Source organism: Ammodytes marinus, assembly GCF_949987685.1.
Source record: "Ammodytes marinus genome assembly, chromosome: 1".
Taxonomy (NCBI): Eukaryota; Metazoa; Chordata; class Actinopteri; order Uranoscopiformes; family Ammodytidae; genus Ammodytes; species Ammodytes marinus.
The window spans coordinates 2,313,941-2,338,849 of NC_137230.1; the positions used below are offsets into that span (position 1 = coordinate 2,313,941).

The 24,909-nt window shown below is 41.2% G+C and overlaps 1 protein-coding gene across 1 annotated transcript in view; it reads left to right on the plus strand.

Annotated features, from left to right (window-relative positions):
* The first annotated feature begins 4,201 nt into the window (after nucleotides 1–4,201).
* ccdc102a (coiled-coil domain containing 102A) overlaps nucleotides 4,202–24,909 on the plus strand; it is a 101,627-nt gene continuing 80,919 nt past the window's right edge. The window contains exon 1 of the mRNA XM_080032763.1: nucleotides 4,202–4,341. The gene's annotated coding sequence lies outside the window, so the exon portion shown is untranslated. The remainder of the gene's footprint in view (nucleotides 4,342–24,909) is intronic.

Here is a 24,909-nt window from a genome sequence, read left to right on the forward strand (position 1 = left end):
ATTTGCAATGCCCACCCTCTGATGAGAATACTTACATCACTTGATTGTGACTACATTTTAAGTAGTCTTAATGCAAAGTAGGCCATGCTGAGAAATAAATAAATGAAACCAAAATAAATTATTTTATTGCATTGAATACAAATAGAAGTATCTTATAGCCGGTAGGCTACAGCTAAATAATGTATCTTAGATAACTTTAATTAACTTTCTTCAGTTATCCCAATCTTGGGTAAATAATGTGTACACCCGTCATTTTTCCCTCTTTCTCATTCATTCATTATCTTCATGGTGTCATTTTCAGATGTTTCCATTGAGAAACTCCTCAGATGCCAGACAACAACCATTATGGTTAAATGAGAGTATTTGTATCGATAATAAACCTGTGTCCTTGCCTCAATTTTTTAGAATATCATATTTATTATTTTAAATATATAGGCCCTATTTAAGAATATAATGTCTCATCCATATCATTTTCAAACATATTGGGAACACGTTTTTGATTTTCCTCTCCCCTTTTACAATTTGTTGCCCACAGGAAAAATACTCAAATGGAAAATAGCTGATAGTTATCTCTGTAGATGTTGTGATGAGGAGGTGGAAGATATGATGCATTGATTTTGGTATTAAAAAATTGTTGCATGTTTTTGGCAGCAGGTGGCAGACTGGTAAGCTGAACAAGATATATGTTTACATTAATCACCATTTAATATCATTTGGGGCTTCCAAGCTGGCAACCCATCGCTTGATGCTGTTGTTTTGTTTTTAACAATACAAAGACATAGCCTAGTTTCTGAGTTCATTTATTTCTTATCTTTGACATTATTATTTACAGGAAAGAATGTTTTTCAAAGATAAAGCTAAACAACTAGATCAAAACACATGGGGAACCATGGCAACTACAAAGATAGGAGACTCAGTTGTCACTGAATGAAATGAAAGTTATTTTAGCCTACTCAATCCTGAATGGTTTATTCTTTATGTATTCTTTGGAATCCTATATGATAAACGTATTGGCAAGACTACAATGAAATGTTCATCAGAATAATTAACATTGAATGTATGTTATTATAGTGTTTTAATTGTATTTTTAACCTTTATTTATACAAGTAGGCTACTAAATGGTTCAAACTTAAATGGCCTATACTGCCCATGATTGAAGAAAACATTGAATAACAGGGTTAATTGATTGTTAATATAGACACACCAGTCAGAGGAGGATCCAGCTTGCTGTGTGCGTCGAGGCAGACTTTGGGTGAATGGCGATAGCTGAATCACACTGAGATGCTGAAGAGAGGGAGAGTAAGATAGGTTCTTAGAAAGCGGTTGAAACCTCTCATTATGTGCTGGAGGACCATTTGAAATATATAAAAGAAACGGCTACCCAAAACACAGTGAAGACAGATACAGTTTAAGCATGGGCTAAACAAGTGAGAATAACAATCAAACTCCAGAGAGTTGCTGTATAATCTTATTAGATTCAAACTTGATTCTCATTATATCACAATGATATGCCATGATAATATAGAATATTGCCGTTTACAACTGCAAATTTAATTAAAATTTTAAATTAAATTTTTTAAAAAAAATTAAATTTTGTTTCATAATTTAGTTGCAGTGGAAGGATAAGTCTGGTGCTAATCTCTTATCTGTCTTATAGTCAACAAATCTCATGAAAAGACCAAAGGTATCACAGCGTCTATGTAGCCAAAGCCCGATGTATCTGATTCCCCTTGCAACTGAGATCATATGTTTTTAAACTTTTTAACTAATACAAACATATTAATGAGCCACGCTGCTGCAGAGATGGGCGATATATTTATTCATTACAATGAACACTGACGTTTATTTTTCTTCGATATATCACATATATGCTTATAAATGCTTTACATTAACTGCAAAGAAGCCTATTTTTTTACCTACTAATAGCCTACTACTACTAGGCCTAGTAGGAATGACTGTCCCACTTTACCAAACAAACTGTCCCACATTACCTGAACATGCTGCCTGAGTCAGAGAGGGGGTCATGATGCGTTTGAATGTGTGCAGCTTCTAAAAAATGTTGTATTGCAATTGAAAAATGTTAATAAGGCTTAACATGATTTAGGCTATAGAAACATCACTGGAGTGAGATCATATTTATTTTATACATCTACCGGAGCTCCTACCAAAATGTGTCCCCCACATTACCTAAATTCACCCTATGTAGACAATAACAACATAAACAGTTGTAGAAATATACAAAAAGTAGGCTAGGACTACAAAGGATAAGGTGTAAGCAGGCTTAGACAATCAGGTAGATGAATAAGTAAACGATGAAAATACTTAAATGCAATAATAAATTAACATCAAATTTCATTTCATTTTCATTTAACTTTTATTTATCCTCCAGAGATCAATTGAGGGGTGACCCTAATTTACAATGACGTCGAGTTCAAACAAATTCAAAGGAAAAACAACAATACATAAACAATATTCAATGCAAATACATCAAATACACAACAACAGGTGAAGAGAAAAAAAATTGAAACATTTACACAGTGGTGAAGAGTGGCAGCAATTCAAATTAAATGGGTGAAAGTACAATATAGCCTAATTAAAACAGTTACAGGTAGAGTTTGGCAGATTTAAGATAGTTTATTTAAATTGGTTAAAGGATATGAAGGTATTTAGTTTAATTTGTTGCTGTAAGTTGTTCCAGGAGTCAGGGGCACTGAAGCTAAAAGCTGTCTTTCCCAGCTCAGACCGGGCTTGTGGGACATAAAGCATAAGCATGTCAGTGGAGCGGGTCTGATAAAGCCCATCTGAAATTTGCAGCATTTATGTTAAATAACGAGGAAGCTTCCCGGTCAGGGCTTTGTAAATAAAAATGTGCCAATGTGTGTCACGTCTCTCTTTAAGAGAGGACCACCCAACCTTTTCATATAAAAGACAATGGTGTGTGTGTCATAAGCATCTCCTGTGATTAATCTTAAAGCAGAGTGAAAAACAGAGTCCAGGAGTTTGAGACATGAATGAGATGCATGCCGGTAAACCACATCATCGTAATCAAGGACAGACATGAAAGCTGCCTCAATAATCCTTTTCCTACTAAATAAAGGGAAGGTGGTTTTGTTCCTATAAAAATAGCCAATTTTTTGTCGTAGTCGACAAATAAAAATTTAAAGTGAGTTTATCCCCTAACCAGATGCCGAGATATTTATACTCTGTGACTCTTTCAATTAAAAATTAATTCTTTGTAAACATATTAAAATCATTAAAATTTGTAGTTCTTGCTCTGGAGAAACACATATATTTGGTTTTGTCTGTATTTAGAACCAGCCTGAGGTCCACTAGACAGTCCTGCAGAGTTAAAAGAGCTTTGTAGGTTCTGAATAGATTGGTGCACCGAATCGGAAATGCAATACAGTACAGTGTCGTCAGCGTATAGATGGGCGTGACGTTTTTTAGCGATGAAACAATGTTATTTATATAAATTGTGAAAAGAACTGGACCTAAAATTGAGCCGTGTGGGACAACATTTGTAATAGTTAAGAATTCAGATTGGTATCTTCCGAGTTTAACTGACTGCTGTCTATCAGAGAGATAGTATAATCCAGCTACATGCAGAATGATCAAAGCCAATGTCATGCAGCCTCTGCAAAAGCAAATGGTGGTCAACAGTATCAAAGGCCTTTGAAAGATCAATAAAAAGTGCTGCACAGTGCTTTTTCTTGTCTAATGCTGTAACAATGTTGTCTACAACCAAAGTCACAGCAGAGACAGTCTGTGACCTGCCCTAAAACCAGATTGAAATGGGCTCAAAATGGAAGCACTAGTTAGAAATGTTTTTAACTGATTATTAATAAGTGATTCTAGAATGTTTATATATAAATATAATAAATATGCCAGGAGTCACCATAAATAAATACAAAGAGGAGCGAAACTGTATATTTTTTTGTTCTTTGCTCAGCAGCTGCAGGCAGGTAATCACATTCCAGCAGTTCTACTCCCGGTGCTCTGCTGGTTTCAACTGGGAGGTCTTCAGTCAGTCGACCAATGGGCATACGGCTCTGTGTGAGGAACGCCACCTGATTGGACCAAAGCCTCAGCATGACAGTTGATTGGTCAGACGGCTCGAGGAGCAACACGCTCTCGACCCGCCCGTTCTCTCTCCTCAGCGGGGACGACGTTTTCCATCCAGAACAGAAGAGAAGAGAAAAAAACTGAGAAAGAGAGGAAGCAGCGGGCGGAGGTTTGGCAGGAGAAAAGGGGGAAACCTCAGCTGCTCCAGCGGGATACAAATACTTCTCTCTTGAGGATCTATTAGCCTGTAATAGCAGTCTGCACGAGGCTTCATTCACGGTACGTTCTCTATCTGCTATTGTTGTCAGTGTGGCTCATAGTTTGACTATTGAGTCCACTGTCATGAGACACGCTGGTGTCAAATGACAAGAAAAACCATCTCGGATCATCTCATTTCCCTTGTACATCGGCTTTTTTGTGTAGGCTATATGAACGACCATTGCGGATCAAAATTGAAGCCTACTTTGAATGGATAGTTAACGTGTTGCTCTATCCATTGTGCTTTCAGATACATTGTTGCTATAAAGAAGGAACACTGTTGGAGCTGTTCATTGACTTTTGTCAAATGTTCAAGTGTTTGTAGATCTCTTGCTACCTGACTGGGATCCAGAGTATAGCATGTAGCAGGGTTCCCTCAGTGGGGAATTCCAACGGTAGGCCACCTAAAGTCAGGATTGGCTTCTCCATGAATGATGAATATAATGTTTCAATTCTGAGAGAGAGAGAGAGAGCACCTGAAACAACCTTTCCAGATGTTCAGTGGTGTAGCCTAACCTTATTTAATAGGAGCACTCACACCAAACCCCAGGGACCATAACGCTATTGATCAGGATGGGCATTCAGGGGGTTACTGCCACTACACTTTGGGGTCACAACCTTTTGCAACAGTACAGGCAAGTCTGTTTTAACTTATTTGCTGATTATTTTTTTCTGTTTTATTTCTTACAATTTTATACATAATATAAATATCGAGAGCAATGTTCTGACATGACACGATAAAGAAGCCATAGATATGAAGCTACATTTTTTGTACTGAATAAATACCTGTTAAATAAGGCTAATATTCATAATTGATTCAGACCACGTTCTGGAGAATGCTTGTTCAGTCCAATCAGTGAAAACTCCTCATCCCCTGTCTGTACTGTGTGTGCGGCGCGCTGAAAAAAAAAACCTGTGTTAAAACACATTCCCATTATTTACATAGTCTTTGTGCCGTTTACAGAGCCTAGGCTGTAACACTGGATATTTTTGTCAGTGCATACAGTATGGGCGGGTAGCAGATCGCGAGGAGATATTCAATGATTTTGATGAGCGTCCTCCAGAATCGCCGACTGCACCTTTTAAATGCTATCAAGTTCATCATCATATGTTTAAGTAAAATACAATTCCGATATCTGGGTTTTGAATAACGGCTGGTTCCAATACTGTCCCATATCATCATACTAAAAAAAATGTTTAACCACTACACAAGCGCCCCCCATCCGATATACATTTCTTTGTTGGTGGTGATGGTATGTGTTGGATAGGGATGGGATCTTATCAGTCTCATCCTTATCTGCAAACCACATCAAGGAATGAAAGTGTAACTGTAGACAGGGAATGTAGTTGAACGGCAGTGTGAGTTATGATATGAGATGTTGAGATGTTAAGGTGCTGAGGGCTCATGGCGTGGTGAGGGCTTTCCCTGTATTTCAATCATTACACACATGGTCACCACAGGCTTCACACAGCTGACACCACCATCTGCTCCATGCCCTCTCCTCACTACTGTCTGCTTATTGGTGCTCAAAACACACACACACACACACACACACACACACACACACACACACTGTAGCCTAAACTGAAGGGTGAGGTTGTCATGGAAACAAAAGGTTTCTGGAGGCAAAATAAAGAACAAGAGCCATGTGCTCTTGATTCAGAAATTGCGTGTGTGTGTGTGTGTGTGTGTGTGTGTGTGTGTGTGTGTGTGTGTGTGTGTGTGTGTGTGTGTGTGTGTGTGTGTGTGTGTGTGTGTGTGTGTGTGTGTGTGTGTGTGTGTGTAAAATCATACTGAGTTTATATTAGAAATTGGTGTACTCTTCTTTAAATGTACAGAATATGCAACTGAGCCTACACCAGCCTAATGAATAGTATTTCAGAGCTAATGAGCCAATCCTGTTCCACCTTTTATATTCAATGAGAATATAAAAGGTGGAACAGGATTCATTACTGTGGTTGAGAAATGTAGTTGTCTCTTTAAGGATATTATTTCCATCATATCATTTTATGTTCAACCCTAGATATTTGCATTTAATTGAGGCTATACAACTACAGATTTTTGTGTTTGTTCTAGATGAATGCATGGGGTCATCCCTATGTTCCCACAGCCCTACGGTCCTGAAATTAGCGATTAGGTTCAGGCATCACAGCTGGGTGGTTAGGAGACAGGGATAAGTTAGGATAGGAGTGATACACACACACACCGGACACACACACACACACACACACACACACACACACACACACACACATACAGACATACTATTCTCTAGGCCAGGGGTGTCCAAACTTTTTTCACTGAGGGCCACATACAGAAAAATCTACAAAGGGCCGGGCCACTTGGCAAAAGTAACACATTTATCAGGACATGTAGCTGCTCTGATGTTTAGTTTCATTGTGTCTTCGTAAATTGTAATCCTTCTTCACGGCAACACTTTCCTTGCAAATTAAACAGACACACTTCCCCTCAGAGCCGGCCGAAGCCTCCAAGGGGCCCTAAGCAGAATTTGATTAGGGGGCCCCTCTCCAATTTTAGCGCTGCCCAAATCATTGACTATTGTTAAATGCCTTCAGACACCCAGTGTTTTCTGCTATTGCCTCCAATGACCAGCTGGGTGAAAATAGTAGCAAGCCAAGTTCCCGACCCTCCTAAGAGGGTCCGGGGATATGCCCCCCCGGGAGATTTTTTTAACTTTTTAAAGTGAAATGCATGAATCTGGTGCACTTTGAGAGGAAAATTAAGAAGCTTAATCTGAAGAATTTTGTGTGAAAAAATTATTTGGAGACACTGTGTCAGATGAATTAGAAGCTATTGAAGAAGGACACATGGAATTTCCATAATAATATTAATTTAAAATAAAATATTATGCAGTGTCCTCTGGAGTGGGCTTGGTGCTCTTTTTCTTTTATTATATGGGACATATTTCTTTGTAATATAATGAATGCATTTAAATTATTTAAAAACTAAAAGGGCCATATTATATTATATTTTAAAAATGTGCCACGGGCCAAATCAATCAGTTTTGACACCCCTGCACTAGTGGGTTAACTAAGATTTTTTTATTTTTTTAAATTAAAAGGGCCATATTACATTATATTTTTAAAATCGGCCGCGGGCCAATAAAAAGCGGGCCGTGGATGGCCCGCGGGCCGTAGTTTGGACACCCCTGCTCTAGCCTGTGGGGCCAACGGGCTGTGGGATCATAGACACGCCATGCATTTGTAGGGATGCAAGTCTGTTGCTCTGCTACTTTGATCCAGACTGAAACATCTCAACAGACATAGTATGGCTAGTCAGCAGTGAAATGAGTTGACAAGACACACTGATCATATAGCTGCCTGTGTTCCTGCTGTGTACAGGCTTGATACAGTTAGGTTTGTGTTGTGGCCACTGTTCCACCACAGGCCAAACACCATACATTCTTTTGTTGACCATCTGTCATCTCAAACCCCAGATACTCCCTCAAGTGTCCGACGCTGCTTCAGGATATTGTTCTGCTCTACTATATGTAATGTGTTCTTGGCCCTGTTGTTGGTGGGCGTATATATTCACAGTCACCTGGACTTCCGATTGGTTAAGATGACTGAAACATGTGTGGGCACAGCACTTCTGATCGGTGGTGAGCATGTCTTCGGCACATGGGGTACAGCATGAATCTGTAAAATTCATTTAAATGACAGTTTCAACCTTTTGTCAGACACACTGCTTAATGTAGATGCTAAATTGTAGCCTTTGCTAATGGCGTTGGTTGTACTTAAGCTTGGGATTTGGATGAATCATTCAGCACCACTGCATCATGGTACAAGTGCTTTGGTGTGATTTTTTCTGATTGCTGACCACACTATGGTCAACTGTCAAGTACTTCACCTTTCCCCCAAAAGCTTTTGGTTTTCTTTGCTTTATTGTTCGATCAGGTGTTTCCTGATTTTGATTGATATATTTCGGTTAATATTTTACAGTGTTTGATTCAGATTATAATATATTCATAATATTAATTTCAATGGGAATATATGCAAGGCTAAATGCAAGGCTTCAAAAGGACTCTAACTTGTGGGTTAGAGTTTCACCGCTATACCTCAAAGGCCTTTCCACAATGAAAAGCATGCAGTTCTTTTGGTTAAACAGTGCTGTGTGAGCCATGTCAAATCTGCTTTTTTGGACTGTTCTCTCTCCAGCATGTGTCTGGTGTCATTCCACTAGACCTTTTGTTTGTCTGTCTTCCTGTGTGGAATATCAACATCCTCTCATTAGTCGCTCCACCCACTTAACCAGAAGAGCCCAATCACACTGCTATGCACCTCACTCTTTGTCTGCTCCGACACAACTCTTTATCCCAGCAAGTATCTCTGTCAGACACAACATTTGTGTTTTGAGCATAAAAGAGGACACTGAATTGAGTATTTACTTTTTGATTTTCAATCTTATCCAAAACAATGACATCTATCTATAAAGCAAGAAACGTCTGTCTGTCTGTCTGTCTGTCTGTCTGTCTGTCTGTCTGTCTGTCTGTCTGTCTGTGACTCGCATATCTCTCACTGTTAGTCAGATCGGCCTGAGCTTCCGGATATTGCTTACGCACGGCACAAAGGTGTGCATCCTTGATTGATTATGAAGTGTTGGACCAAATATGTAGAAGTTATCATATGTATATCATGCTGGCGACGAATACATGCGCACACTGAAGGCCACAGTAATGACAGGCATGAAGCGGCATGAAGTAGTCTCCAGCTAAACCCCGCCTCCCTCTGGTTTGATTGGCTGCTGCGACCAAAGCTTGAAATGAGTGACGAGCGGGACACACACAGCAGACCTGCTTCCTACGGGCACTGCACTAGTATTATTGACAAAGAAAGAAAAGCCTCTGTTCTGTTTATTATCTATATTGGGTTTATTGTTTTGTATGGTGGGAACAGAAATGTTAGGCCTACCTCCCTGGGATAAAATGACATCATTGATTGTATGTGTGGCGCCCATGTTCTTATAACCATAGTGTCAGGCCTTGAGTTACGCTACAATAAATGGCAGAAATGTTTCTGTGTGTGGAATAAAGGGATCATCTTTCCTTACTATACTATAATAGTATGTTACTCTTTAGGGACTGTGGTTAGAATGCTATCATATTTGTTCTGGTGCAGTTAGAAAGATTTGGTGTGTAGCTGACAGTGTGTGTGCCATGGGGCTGACAGTTTACCTTCACTCACTTCAGGCTGCTTCAACACATTCCAATCCCCTCACATTGTTTACTTTGCTCACACAATCTCTTTTCTACTTTGCTCTTTTTTGTCAGTTCACTTGTTCTTCCTCTTCTTCTGTCTTCTCAATCTGTTTCTCCTCTCTTCCTTTACCTGCTTCGTCTTGCAAAAGAGCCGGTGTCTTGCCAATTTCTGCTACCCAATCAAATTGTGCTATAGTGTTTCTGCGCATGCGCATTCCGAAAAATAATGATCCTGTGTGCGCATCCATCATATTGTGCTATCTTTTTGGCTGATGGCGAGTCTTTTCTTTAAAACATGTTTATAACCCTCTTTTGCAGCTATGCCATATGGCAACAATTACTTTATCTCAGTTTGACTAAAAGGCTGTAATATAAAATCCCTTTATTCTTGATTAGTTTAGAACAGGGGCATTTTACTTTGAAGAACAAATAATTCATGGCATCATATAACCAGGATATCCTGAATGCCACTCCTCTTTTCCTTTAACCTATGAGGCAGTGAAGGCCCATGTGAAGGCCATGGCCTGGGGGCTCCCAAAGTTGACTTATTGTTCAATATTTAAGCAAAATTCCAACATTAAAAAAAGTAGATGCTATCTCAGGATAGTTATCTTTAGATTTTTTCATCATTAAAACCAGTTTAGATTTAATTAGTTTTTTTGAAAAATTATTAAATTCAATTTATTGCTGTATGGCAAGAATATGGAGGTGATCTACGTGCATTCAACCTATTGGACTGCAATTGACCTAAATAGTCATATGCACTAGTCTAGGGTAGCCCAAGATTATGTTCACTACTTTTATTTGTTTTAATGAGGGAAAAACATTTTATTTATGTATTGTCATTTTAGACATTTTGGAACAAACCTATATTTATCCATACAACATGCAAGCTAGATAGTTCATCCTCTAAGGAGTGTACAGTAGGCCTATGTGTGCGACCAGCGTGAGGGACTTCTGTGCAATATGCATGTTGTCTAATCAGCATCTTGATATGCCACACCTGTCAGGTGGGTTATCTCAGCAAAAGAGAAGTGCTCACTGTCATGGTGAGAAACCTCTGACAGAACCTGTGTCAATGTGAAACCTCCATGGAGGGCGTGCTCTGGACTGTTTGACTGTCTACATGACATACTCTGCTATACATGTATGCTAACAGTACACACTTACTCGTTTCCTCAGTGTCTATTCATAAAGCTTTTCTAATTCACTGGGCTTGAGGCCACTTTTCAAACATGAACCAGTAAAGACTAAATGTAAAACATGTATGGGCAGATGTGAGAGTAAGGGGGCGGCCTGTCTCATAGGAGGGCACCTTGAGCAGTCAGGGCTTCGGTGCCTTGCTCAAATGGAGCTGAACAATCAGATCAGACTGGGGCTTTTTGGAAGGGTAAAGAGACAGCAGCTAAATCCTACTGTCTCACACTGAGGATAAAAAGAGGTGGTCAAGGCAGTGCCCCACCAATACAATTTATAAATGTGGAAATTAGCATACTATAGCTGGCACCTTTCCAAGCTTTCTACATCAATCTGCTGAACTTGGATCTGGATGTGAAGCGTATCACATGTTCCTTGGCCACCTTTTAACCTTGTATAAGCTGTCCTATTCATATGAAACCTGCTGGGTGTTCTTAAGGTCTCTTACCAAGCACTAAAACAGAAAGATGAAACTGTTTAGAACTCTAAACTAGACTCCGGCTAAACAAGGACTGGTTAGGGCAAAGTGAGCCTCATTGGTTGTTATGCATATAGGTGGTTCAACATAGACAGGAACAGGCTTTCAGATTTAAACCCAGAACGTTGGTGTTGTAAGCTGTGCTAAGTTAATACCGATTGACCCTTTACCATTCAGACATAACCCCAGACACTATAGCCAGAGTAAATGCATGTCCTGAAACCTCCACAGAAGCAGTAGAGCGCCACCGTAATTTGGAGGGAGTGTGTTTCCATAGTAGTGAAAAAGTGTCTATGTGTGTGTGTGTGTCTATGTTTAGCTGTGTTTGTTTAGGACTAGGTAATTATGGCTGGCAGCAGAGTTTAAGTTAGAGCAAGCAGAGGAATGCCTTCAGTCTACTGCTGTCACTGGAACTGTGTGTGTGTGTGTGTCTATGTGTGCGTGTGTGTGCGTCTGCGTGTGTGTGTTCGCCAAATATTCCCATCACAAACATTGTTTTTTGGCAGTATGCATCTGTGATTGATTGTTCCAATGTAGGTGTGTTTATGTGTGACTTCTTGAATAGCCCAACCTAAAACCAAAGTGAGCATTGACCTCTTGAACGTACACACATTCTCTTTCCCAGGCTCCCTACACTAAGAAGAAGCCCTAGTGTGTAGAGTGTAAGCCTTCCTGTGTGGGTGGAGCTCCTAGCTACTGGCCTGTGTGTGTGATGTGTGTTCCAGATGTAGAGGAATGGAGCAGCAGATGGGCTCTTCTGCTGGGGTGGACTCACTCTCAGTCGGGGGTCACAACAACCAGCCCCAGTGTTGGCTCAACACAAAGGGACAGAGCATTCTACCCTGCATTCCAAATCTCATACTCATTCTTTTTTATATTCTACACATTCTACAGCTGAACATGAAGATAATCTAGTTAGCATGCAGTGTACTACTACAATTAGGACATCATATTGAACTTACCTCTTACTTAAATAGCAGGCACATCCCAAGTTGTGCTCCGTCGATGTGACGTCACTTCTGTTTCGCAACGGATGTTGGGTCAAAACACTTAGAATCTCGGCCGGATGTAGTAGACATCCGGGTATTTTTAAGCATGCTAAATTTGACCACAAGCGTTGGGACATCCTAAATCTTTTTTTTACCATACTAAATAGCAGAAAGTATGGGTAATGGAATGCAGGGTATGTTTTCTTCTTCCATTTAATGATATTTGGAGCTGATGTTCAATGTTGGGGCAAAAAAAAATAAAGCATAACTTAGCAGGCATTTAGTCTATCAAAACTGCTGGTCGACCCATATGTTATTATTATTTTTCAATCCCCAATGAATACTTAGAGAGCAGGTGGCCGATATATAATGCTGATGTTTTGTTTTGTTTCACAATTAATAAAACAATTAACTAAATATTAACAAATGAACAATATAACTTGAATTAAACGAATGCAATTGATGATTGATTGCTTCCATAGACATCACGTTATTGCTGCGAAATTCATTTTTGTCTATATTGTCCATTATTTATGATTTTGGCAGAGGAGGACCATTTCCATTTTCTTCGTCAACCATCTGGTCGGAGAAGTACAAGGGCTGTGTGTGTGTGTGTGTGTGTGTGTGTGTGTGTGTGTGTGTGTGTGTGTGTGTGTGTGTGTGTGTGTGTGTGTGTGTGTGTGTGTGTGTGTGTGTGTGTGTGTGTGTGTGTGTGTGTGTGTGTGTGTGTGTGTGTGTGTGTGTGTGTGTGTGTGTGTGTGTGTGTGTGTGTGTGTGTGTGTGTGTGTGTGTGTGGATTAGTGCCTTCACAGACCCATATCCCCCCTCTTTGAAGTTCTTTAAGACACTGCATAAGCTTGTGTGTGTGTGTGTGTGTGTGTTACAGTTTAAGCTTGTTTGGCTCATTTGCTTGCATTTAAAAGGTGTTTTGTTGGCTGATAGTGTCTGTTGACCCCCTTTATCCCTCTTTGGCCGGCTGCCCGTCAAGCTTCCTGTCACCCAGGCTGTGAACTCTGCTTCCTAGTGGGGACAGATTACAGCCAGACATATTTCTACGCATGGAAGACCTTTCAGACAGAATTAGACCAGAACTCAAAACTCCTCAACCATTCCTGTAGTGTGGCTCTGTCTCATGCACACATACTGTACACTGTTAAATGTGCTTTATTCACTGCTAGATCTTCTTCCAACTTCTGTGCTAGTTTTGGCGTAGTTTGGGTGGGGGGGTGGGGGGAAGGCAATCACTCTTTAACCAGGAGAAGTCTCATTGAGATTAAAAATCTATTTTACAAGAAAGTCCTGGCCAAGACAGGTAGCAGCACAGTTCCACAGTTACAGACAATTAGGGCTGGCCCGAATGCCATTTTTCAGGCTTCGAGTAGGGGAGAACGGGGTAAATTGTCACACGGGTTGGTTGTCACAATCGTTATATCTCGGAACCAGAAGGTTAAGAGCTCGTTTAGAGTACCTTTTCATAATAGGCACATTTTTTGAGATAGGAATTTGGGGTTTTCATGAGCTGTATGCCAAAATCATCAGTATTAAAACAACAAAAGACCTGAAATATTTCAGTTGGTGTGCAATGAATCTAAAATATATGAAAGTTCAATTATTATCATTACATTATGGAAAATAATCAACTTTATCACAATATGCTAATTATATGAGAAGGACCTGTACTGCAGTTTGAGCTACCTGAAATGTAAAAATAAAAAAATTTGAAGAGAAAAAAATTAAAAAGAAAACGAATATCCCGAATACTGAATTGAGCTCCGAATACCAATTTAACAAACGAATACTCGGATATTCGAATAATTCGGGCCAGCCCTACAGACAATCATTTAAAAACAACAGAGAACATAGAAATAGAGTCACAGTCAGAACATCATCAAACAAAGCATGTACAGACAGAAGAGCTTCAACATCATTTAGAAGGGGTTTGCATCTGTTGCATCTAGAGAAACCAGCTCCTTACGTTTCAGTTCATTCTGCATCTTGTTCCATGAGAAGGGAGCAGCATAACTAAATGCCCTTTCCCTAGTTCAGTATGGACTCTAGGCACAGTCAGTAAGAACAAGACCTCAGAGCACCTTAGTGTACACATTAAGATATTAGTATACTGTAAAAAGTAGCCGATGGAATCAAATGAAAAGGCAAGGCTGAAGCTGTGAAGAGTCAACGGTGAAGGACCATACCACTTCTTTACTTTACCTTACTGATGACATTGTAGATTTTTGAATGCATTATTGGTATTGCTCCAAGCAGCCAGTTGTTACCACATTCAGGCAATTAGACTTTTAAGATTTGTTTTGAAGTTATGTAATCCATCATCATCACAGTGAAGGAGGTAGATGAGAGCTGTGAGACTAAATATGAGCGCTTTAATAACCAAAACCCAGTGAAGTTAAAGTGAACTGCACGGATGGGTGATCATTCCTGGTCGTGGGACAAAAAAAATGTGAATACACCTTTAACCCTCCTACCCTCATGTCCAAAGTCCAGTGGGGAAGAAGGGAACTTTATCCTCCAAGTTCTTTCATCTGTTTTCACACAATACTTAGTCTTTGTATCTCTTACCATCTCTGTCTTTGGATTTCATCATCTCCTTTTTCAACCCCAGCAGCTTCTGTAATGAAGAAGAAAAATGGCTGCGTCCTCCATATAGTGACCTAATTGTGCACATTGTGCAAACCTCGCTCAGCGCTTTTAGGTGGCAGTATAGCTTTGAAGACGTTTCGCCCTGCGGAAATGCACCTTTTTTTAGCTCTTGTGTTCTCAACAGCTGAATCAATAACCTTAAAGGGGACATATAATGAGAAATCTCTCAATAATTAACTTTATTCCTTTATCTTTTTTCCTTGAAGAGACTGGCTCTTCGGGGGGCACTCACACTAGGCAAAGTTGTCCAGTACCGTGCCAAGGCATGATTGCCCCCACTCCCCCGCTGGCCTGTACTCACACTGCTCCTAAAGATCTGGACCTATAGGCACTATACTTCTTGCACTACGTCACCACTTCTTTATGCACGCGGCGGGTCTGGGATTTGGAGTGTAATTGTAACTGATAGTTTTTGAATATTTTCGTCCAGACAAATTTGCAGCAAACATTCCACTTCCATATCAGACCAACTCGAATCCTTCGGCCAATTTCTTTTTTCAAATATCTGTATTGTGTGGCGGGGATTCAGTCTCATATACGTATATTGCCGTCAGGATCGCCTTCTATGCGCGTGCTTGTGCGCGTGTCTTCTCATTAGCATCTGTACTGTGGCCTGAGTACACCTCTCCCAACTGTGCCGTGGCCGAGAAAGTGTACCGTACTTGAATATGGAACGGCCCACTTATGCTTCGTTCCCACCGAGCAGAGCAGGTCGGGTCGGAGCGGCTCAGAGCATGACAGCTTGCTTTTAAGAATCTGGGTGGTGTTTCCACCGCCGACCCTACCCTTACTGGTAGGGCGGGGTTTAGGCTGGACTGCGATAGCTCCAAAAACGGTTAAGGTGCAAAAGTTTTTCCATTTTTATAATTTTCCAAACCTGGAAACAATTCACATGAAATTTCATTCAAAGAAAGCAATACTGAAAAATATACCAGGCAGGTTCTACTGTACAAACAAATTAGCCTACAACTTAAAATAGTAAAACCCTCAAGGAGACCATTCTAAACTGCAGTATAGGGCCTACTGTTAACAACAAAGTCCAGAAGATGTGTTGACATACTTATTAACACAAACACAATCTGAGGTAGGTAACAATCATACGAAGTAGAGGTAGAACCTGAGGCTAGGTCCATGGTCTGAGTCATGGGTCTGAGTAAGCGCTGCTGCATTCATTTGTTTTTTTCCCGCGGTGTTTCGCATTTTGATGACGCAGCGGCGGTGCGACGCTGTGGTGGCATGTGTTGCCAGATTGGGTGTTTTTCAGCTACATATTAAGGGCTGTTTACGATGTCTTTTAGCGGGGGTTTTCTATGGAAATCTGGCACTCGATGAACGATTGAACGACTGTAAGAGCGCCGTTCACAAACGCCAGAATGAGCGCGTTCGCAAAAACGTTCATGAGGCAGAAATACATACGTTCAGTTCACGTTCGCCCCCAATATGAACGAGTTCATGAACGAACGTTCATTGAACGCGTTCAGGCACAACACTGGCGAACAGCGCTGGCTGTGGCAGCTACAGGCTAACTATGATGACATCGTAGTAGCTGGACACAGTGTAGACTTTATAGGTCCGTGAGTGTAGCCCTTTGAACTTTATTAAAAGGAAAAACACCACACAATAAACAGTGCTGCATTTTACTCAAAAAAAGACTCTCTTCACTCTTGACGAGGTGAATGCACACAACGATTTATTGCGGCAATGATTCTTTCGACCAATCAACCGACGGCAGTGTGTAGCTCCACCTTTTCGGCACCCTTTCAGACGGCTGGTACCCCAACGGAGGAGTACCGAAAATAGAAGCGGCTTCGAGTGGTTAGGCTCGCTTATATCCGTACCCTACCCAACTTTTGGCAAATTAAAAGCCAAAATAACCGACCGAGCTGCTCCGACCCGACCCGCTCTGCTCTGCTCTGCGGAAACAAGGCATTAACACTGGTCAAACCAACTAGACTTTAGGGGGCAGTGGCACACTTACAAATTAAATGTTAAAAGGACAAAGAGCACACGACCAGATCAGCCAAACACTTGAAACAGTCAGAGACACACAGCGGCACACAAACACATTTTCAGCACAGTTAAAAAGACAGCAGATCTGATGGTCTTCTTCGGACAAACTGAAATATGTCAGCTGTTTCCTCTCTTGTTTAGCACATTTCAAAGGTTCGGTGGTGGATACATATTATATTGATGGAATTCACTACAGGGGGTCCCAATAAGATACCAGGCTGTGAAGCAAGTGAAAGTGTTACCTTATCTATAGGTTCCTCCTACACCACCTGATATCCCCTTCATCCATCCATTCATCCATCCATCCCCCCCTCACTGCTTGCTTTCTGTCTGACTCATGTTTAATAAATGATGGCAATGTGATATTGCAGCACCAGTGCTGTGCTGAGCTGGACTCTGAGACACACACACACACACACACACACACACACACACACACACACACACACACACACACACACACACACACACACACACACACACACACACACACACACACACACACACACACACACACACACACACACACACACACAGACTGTCTGTCTTGCTCTTATAGAAGAAGTTGCAGTCACTTTTTCATTATAACTTTGTCCTTGCAGAAGTCCATTCCCTCACATTCATGTTTGTTTTCATTAAAGGTGCTAAGAGGAACTTTTAAATGATTCTGAAAAAGTCTAATGAATGACAACAGCAAACGAGACCATCAGTGAAAATAATGCTATTTGTATATAGTTTTCTTACCTTTTGTCAGGGGTACGCTCACACAGGAACTACAACTGCCGTAGTAAAAACACTACCGCTTTTGTCCAAATGGGATGCTAGAGTTAACAAAAAATGAAAGTTCCTCTGAGCAAGTCAAGATTAGATTTGAAGCATAGTTGTAGCATTCCCCCGAAAGATGGTTTCACACTTGACTGATGGTTTTAAGATTGATTGAAAATCCCCAAATCCAACGTTCGAGCTGGTTGCAAAACACAAAAACATTAACACATTAGCTTACTGTACATTCGATTTTCACAGTCTTTTCATCACATTAAGCTAGCATCAATTAAACTTATACCAAGTGTGAATAAAGTTATCACACAAATGAAATTAAACATAAGCCACATTTTTCTATCACAGTATAACAGTATTACTAACCTTGTGCCTCTTCGGAGGGTGCTAAATATCTTTAACCGTCGGCATATCTTCAGTTATATTGCCGTATATCTCCGTTCAACTTATTATTGCAGTCAAAACTCTGCAGGATAACAGGAAATACAAAAACGCACGCTTCAAAATAAAAGCCTTGTGCTAATAAAACAGGAAGTGAGACAATAAAAGCTTATACCAAGCACAACTACACTGTGAAGCAACACAAATACACTGTCTAACAGGGCTTTCTCTTGTTTAAAGCAAAAACACGATTTGGGTCAGTTACAATACTAGTAGGCTACAGTGCATATTTGAGTTTGCATATTGGTATGTAGGAGCTATGCTGTGTGGGAACCAAATAGTGAGAGTGTGTGTGTGTGTGTGTGTGTGTGTTGTGTGCCCGCGTGCGTGTGCACATGCTTGCGAGCGAGTGAGAGAGTCATGAGTCATGGTTCAGGAATGTCAGTAACATTTTCTATGGTGGAGTCTCACACTGTGATAACACCTGGGGCCTTATGGGAGATGAAGTGCTCTTATTGATCTAAGATGGAGTAGGCCTTATTGTTTTATTCAGCAGAGTAAACAGACATTTTAAGTTAGACCGAGCACAGTGTCTGAGGCATAGATTGTAAATAATATGGATGCAGCATCCGGGCTGACCTCAGTTATTCACACGGCATCCAATAATCCTGGTTTGTGCGCGTCGCCATCTTGTGAGATTTTTACTCCGCCTCACTCCTCTTGCCGAAAAGGGGAATCGACGTCATGTCGGGGGGAGGGAGATAGCTGACGTATACCTCCGAGGCAAAGTGAGGGACAACGGGCGGAGAGCTGTCACTCAAGAGATCGCGCCAATACATTTTAACCTCCAAAAGAATAAAAACTAGCGTGGGCCAAAAAAAATTCACCCCCCTCTGTGTTGTCATGGAGATATGACCTAAACATACAGACTAAAATGGTTTTGTGGTAAATAGGTTTAATAAGACTTTGAAAACGGCTTATCAAACAAGTAAGTCAAAGAAAAACTGCTCGTCTTGGCGCCACCCCCAGTGGCACTTTCTGGTTACTACAGTTGTAGGTCACTTCCTTATTGGATGCCGGTAAAAATCGCTGAGGTTGGGGCTTGGTCTGAGGTCCAAATCCTCCAAACTCAAGCCTTTGAAATCAGGTTAAAGGTTTTGACAACAAGGTTGTAAGGACAACTTCCCTAATGGGAAATCTCCATAACTCTTTTATTTACATAACTGCCAGACTTTCTTTGTTTGCAGTGGACTGGGTGAATACCAGCTCATGTGATTGATAGCAGTAATAATACTTGGCAGTACCAAACCACCTGTTTGACCCTTTCTGTCTCTAGCTATGTTTCCATCCACTTGTCAATGAAATGGTGTTGGTTCTCGAAGAATTTTCATGTGAATAAAGCCAGTGAAAGTTTGTTCCCATCCGTCCGCTGAATTAAAAGCTGTGTTTTATGAAGTCACATGCCATTAATTTTTATTAGCCAAAATGGATGGTGCTGTCTACCAAGAAATGATTCATATAGCCCAATTTGTAATAGTGCTAATTAGGGGTGTAACGATACACGTATTTGTACCGTACCGTGACGGTACAGGCACGTATTTAGTGTTACAGAGGTGGACCGCGGTCCGTTTGTGGCGTAGCCTACATAGCGTTAATATTATAGCGAATGTACAGGCTTGTTTTGCTAACTTACCAACTTATCAGACCCCTCTGGCGACTTTTTTTCCAAAAAGCGACTAGCGACAAATCTAGCTACTTTTTCTGGTGTTATTGGTGACTTTTGGAGACTCTGTTGCTAAAGCATGTATCGCTCTTTACTTCTAAACGAGCAGCGGCTGGCTCCCGAGGCTCCTGCCCCGTCCCAGAGCACTGACAGACGGACAGGTCCTCGCGTAGCAGCTGCGGTCAGAGCAGGAGATACACACCTCTCCGCTCTAGTGTTCCGTTTGCATCCCTATTAGCAGTTAGCAGGCTACCCCTCTTTTCTTTTACAGTCTATGAGTAGTGCAAATAAAAATGGTATACAGTGCTATCGAACAGAGAGCGAACTGCATGGTGAAAGACAACAGGAAACCGGAGCTTGCAGGCGTCCCCCTGTCATTCAAATCCCGCTTGAGGGATAACTTCGGATTTCAATAGAATTATGAAAACAGTGATAAACGTGTGGAACAAGTCGGCACACAGGTTATTGTTTCACCGCGATCGCCTATGTAGGAGCCAAGCATGGACATATAAAGGGAGCCAACACGTTGAACATGCATACGCATTTGAAAAGGCATCATCCAGGTCATACTATCACCGTTACTGTGAAGAAAAATCGAGCTGTGCAAACCATGGACATATAAAGAAAACACAGACAGTATTTTCTTTTTTATACTGAAAATACATAAGCTGTCATTTAATTAATGCTGCAGTTGCACTTTTATTTGATAATTGTTATATTTATAAAAGCACTTCAGAGCTTCAGAGAGCTGCAGTAATATTTTATTTTTTTAGAGTCAAAAATACCCTTAAAGATGACATACCCTTTTTTTTACCAGCTTACAGAGCCTGCTGAGCATTAACACTGGCTTTTTTTTCACTGTAATTTTTGTTTATGCTGCACCTTCACTAGTATTTAATAAGTATTTTATTTATTGGAGAATTGCAGCAGTATTCCTTTTAGATTTGTTATGCATTTTATGTGTATGTTACATACTGTCAGCTAGTTACTGACAGCTAAAGCTCCCTTAACTATGAACCGTACCGTACTGTACCGTACCGTGACTTCAAAACCGAGGTACGTACCGAACCGTGACTTTAGTGTACCGTTACACCCCTAGTGCTAATGTGGCAGATAACAGCCACATATCAAGTAGGGCTTAGCGATTAATCGATTTTACATCGTAATTCGAATTCATATGTTCGGATAATGTTAAAAAAAAATTAGGATCCGAAAATTAATATACCGTTTGACTAGAATAAATACGGTAGCCGACAGGACGTTCTCACTCTGGTCAAGTGAGCCCGGGCACTTACCCAAATAGCACTAGGGGGGCTTTCAAACCTACCTTGTTTGGTCTGGACTTTCGGACTTTCCCGTTTGATCCAAACTTAAATTGCAGGTGTGAAACCTCCTGTGGACCTCTGTCTGGACTAAACAGGCGGACCTTGGTCTGACCTAAAGAGGTGGTCTCCATGTGGATTATACTGAATCAATGGTCAGTGTCCAGTGTGAGGGCAGGTTTTGATGGTTTGGACCTTCAGACCATGTACAGGAAGTCCTGACCGGCTATCACCAGTCACAAAGAGGAGAAATGAGACCCTAAGGGGCGAAAGCCCTGTAACACGTGCACTAACTTGACCGCAGTTTGTTCTTGGCTTGTCTGCTCTGGGCTCCGGCGCTTAATTTTCTCACAGTATGCTCCCCCATGACAGGAAAGTGCCCAAGTGGAAACACATTAAAGATGTGTTGGCGTTTCATATTTCCAAAGAGACAAAATCAATTAAAATCGAAAAATCAAGTGTGGTATGAAAAAAAATCAGGGATTTTATTTTTAGGCCACATCACCCAGCCATTATATCAAGCTAGAGTCTGACGTCAGACGACAACGACACTATCAAATCAAGCGTTTATCACATAAGCCCTTTTCCCATAAGGAGAAAATCTAATTCCAACCTACAACCTTTGTGTCCATATTCATGTTATTAAGTCACATTTGACTGGTTCCATAAGACCTTTTTAATTCCATATTACTTAATGCACATCAAAACATATTGAAACATATGTTTCTATGTCTCTGCCTGAGACTCTAGATACTCACCATTGTTTTGTTGCTTGGTATGATTACCATTCATTGGTTGCAATGTTGGCAGTGGTTGCTATTGAGCAGGAGAGTTGGTAACAATTTCTTATCAACCTGAAACAAAGCTGGACCTTATTGGACTGAGACACTGAGTACCTATTTACTCGAGTTCCGACCACAGTATGTGTGTAGCAGCAGTGGGGACTTTAATGCCTCGTTTCCACCGAGTAGAGCGGGTCGGATCGGAGCGGTTCGGTCCGGGTAGTTTGGCTTTTCATTTGACAAAAGTTGGGTAGGGTACGGTTTAAGCGCACCTAACCGCTCTGAGCCGCTCCCGATCTCAGTACTCCTCCGTAGGGGTACTAGCCGCCTGAAAGGGTGCCTAAAAGGCGGAGCTACACACTGCCGTCATTTGATTGGTTGAAAGAATCATTTCCGCCATGTGTAGTCATCTCGGCAAGAGTGAAGATAGTCTTGTGTTTTGGCGAAAATGTGAGCACAGCTCTGTTTATTGTGTGGTGTTTTTCCTCGTCAATCAGTTGGTTACACTGTGTTCCATAGTCACGTAGCCGCCGCAGCCAGCACTGTTCGCTCACTGTCTCTATGAGTTGCGCCGAGCCGTCTCTGTGTGTTTACGCCATATATAGTAGTAAATACACGCTCACAACAACACGGGGGGAATAAATAAAGAAGCGGCTGGTTTGAATCATTTCCGCCATTTGTAGTCACCTCGGCTAGAGTGAAGAGAGTTTTGGCGAAAATGTGAGCGCGGCACTGTTTATTGTGTGGTGTTTTTCCTCGTCATTAAATGAATCAGTTGGCTACACTGTGTCCCACTGCTACGATGTGACGTAGCTGCCGCAGCCAGCGCTGTTCGCTCACTGTCTCTATCAGTTGCACCGAGCCGTCTCTGTGCTCACAACAACACGGGGGGAATAAATAAAGAAGCGGCTGGTTTGACCAAGCAAAAACAAGAGACCGCTGGCTTGACCACAGTTATTCCACAGCCCGATAGTTTGACCCACATTCTGGCGGCGGCTATCGCAGTCCAGCCTAAACCCCGCCCTACCAGTAAGGTTAGGGTCGGCGGTGGAAACAACACCGAGATTCTTAAAAGTGAGCTGTCCCGCTCTGAGCCGCTCCGATCCGACCCGCTCTACTCGGTGGAAACGAGGCATAACTGACATTAAATGCTCATTATGGATCATTGGTCTTGTTTTAGCCAGTAAAGCTTTGGCATTGTTGCTCTGTCAGTTGGTCCACCACTCCAGACTTATGTGTTGATGGATTGCCATGAAACAGAGAGTCATGATCCCCAGAAGATAAAGCCAATTCAGTTGATTACCTGAAATGTCCTCTAGCATCACTCACCAGCAGCCCAGGTGTAGCCTTTGACTTAATCCCAGCAAGATGAATGACTTGTTGGTTAGCGATGCTAAAACCACAAGAACTATGATGTGTCCATGGTCAACATTATACCTGCTAAATGTATCTTTGTATTGTAATCATTAAGCAATGATAGAATGCTAACATTAGCATAAAAATGTGCCTCACGAAGCTGGTAGCATGGCTGTAGACTCTTAGTTTTGTTTGATTATAATTTATGAAGTATTATAGATTTCAGATTTCAGACTTTATTGTCATTGTGCAAATTTGTACAACGAAATTAGGGTGGTGCCAACCACCCACAGTGCAGAATAAAGCAGTGCAAAATGCAAACACAGACCACAACAATACGCAACAATAAGTTAATAAATATGCAAATAAAAATTAGTGTTTCTTAAAAAAAATACGGTGGAGGATTTCACATGTATAAGTATTAGTATTATTAGTATGCATGAAGTTTGTCTTATTTTGTAAATCAATTTCCATACAATATTCAGTGTTTCCCGCAGGATTTTTTTCAGCAGCGGTGGCGTGGTCCCCGAAAGTCGTAGGGGGGTCCGGGGGAATGCCCCCCCGGCCCAATTTTTTTTGTACCCTTTACATTTGGATGCATTGATCTATTGCACTTTGAGAGGAGAATATGCACTAATTACTATTCATATAGATGGGATTATTGGTGTTGCAACTTTGCCTTTTGTGTCTTTACTTACAGATTTTGACATTTTTGTATAGAAATGAATATTTAAACACAAAATGCCACAACGCAGAAAATGATTTGCACAATTTATTTACAGTTCTTGCTTAATGCTTAAACCAGACCTGCAAACTCATAAAAGGTGAAAAAGGTGACAAACACCCGACCCCTCTAGACGACTCGGTAAATCAGGGGGGGGTTCCTTTATTAGATTTTTTGGGGACATGGAACTAGACAGGGACAGTGGCCCTCATTTATCAACGTTGCGTAGACCAGAAATGTGGGTGTACGCACATTTCCACGCAAACCTCGGCATTTATCAATATGGACGTGAGCGTAGGATACACTCAAATCCCACGCCAGCTCTCAGCTCGTGTACGCAAGTTTGTAAACAGCATGGACTCGCAGTGCAGGCTGTGCCGGGTAGCCGATGACTTTGTTGGACAATTATTAGAAGATAATACAAATGCAGTGTTTGCTCAGACCGAAATAAAGATATTAATCACTTAAAAATGTGCAGCTTATGGTGTGCAACTGAGTAGGAGCACTGATTCAATAGTGCACACACCGGCCACTTAGGAGGGCTGCATGGGACTGCGTAAGGGCAGTTGTCTCCGTCTGGAGCAGCTGGGGGGACACTGAGGCACGGGGGCTGCATTAATTCAAAATGTTAGGCACAGTATTAAATATGTAGTAGGCCTACACTGCTCTTTATGATAAAAAATACACGGCACAACATTCAGCTTAACATTTTATTTATTTGACGGACTTTTTAGATGTTAGTTCCTCTTTTAATGTGTCATTGATCGCTTAAGCGAGCGATTTATTTCCAACGTTAACCGGCACGTTTTTCCGATCTGCTGGTGGAGCAGGACGGTGGACGCTCTCACAGCTGATCGTTGCCGGGTCGGCTTGTGCAGCTGACCGCCGGGCTGACCACTCGTGCTGTCATACAGTAAAACGCAAAATGTGTTTATTTTTAGTTTTTACAACCCTTTTGAGTAGTGCTATCTAA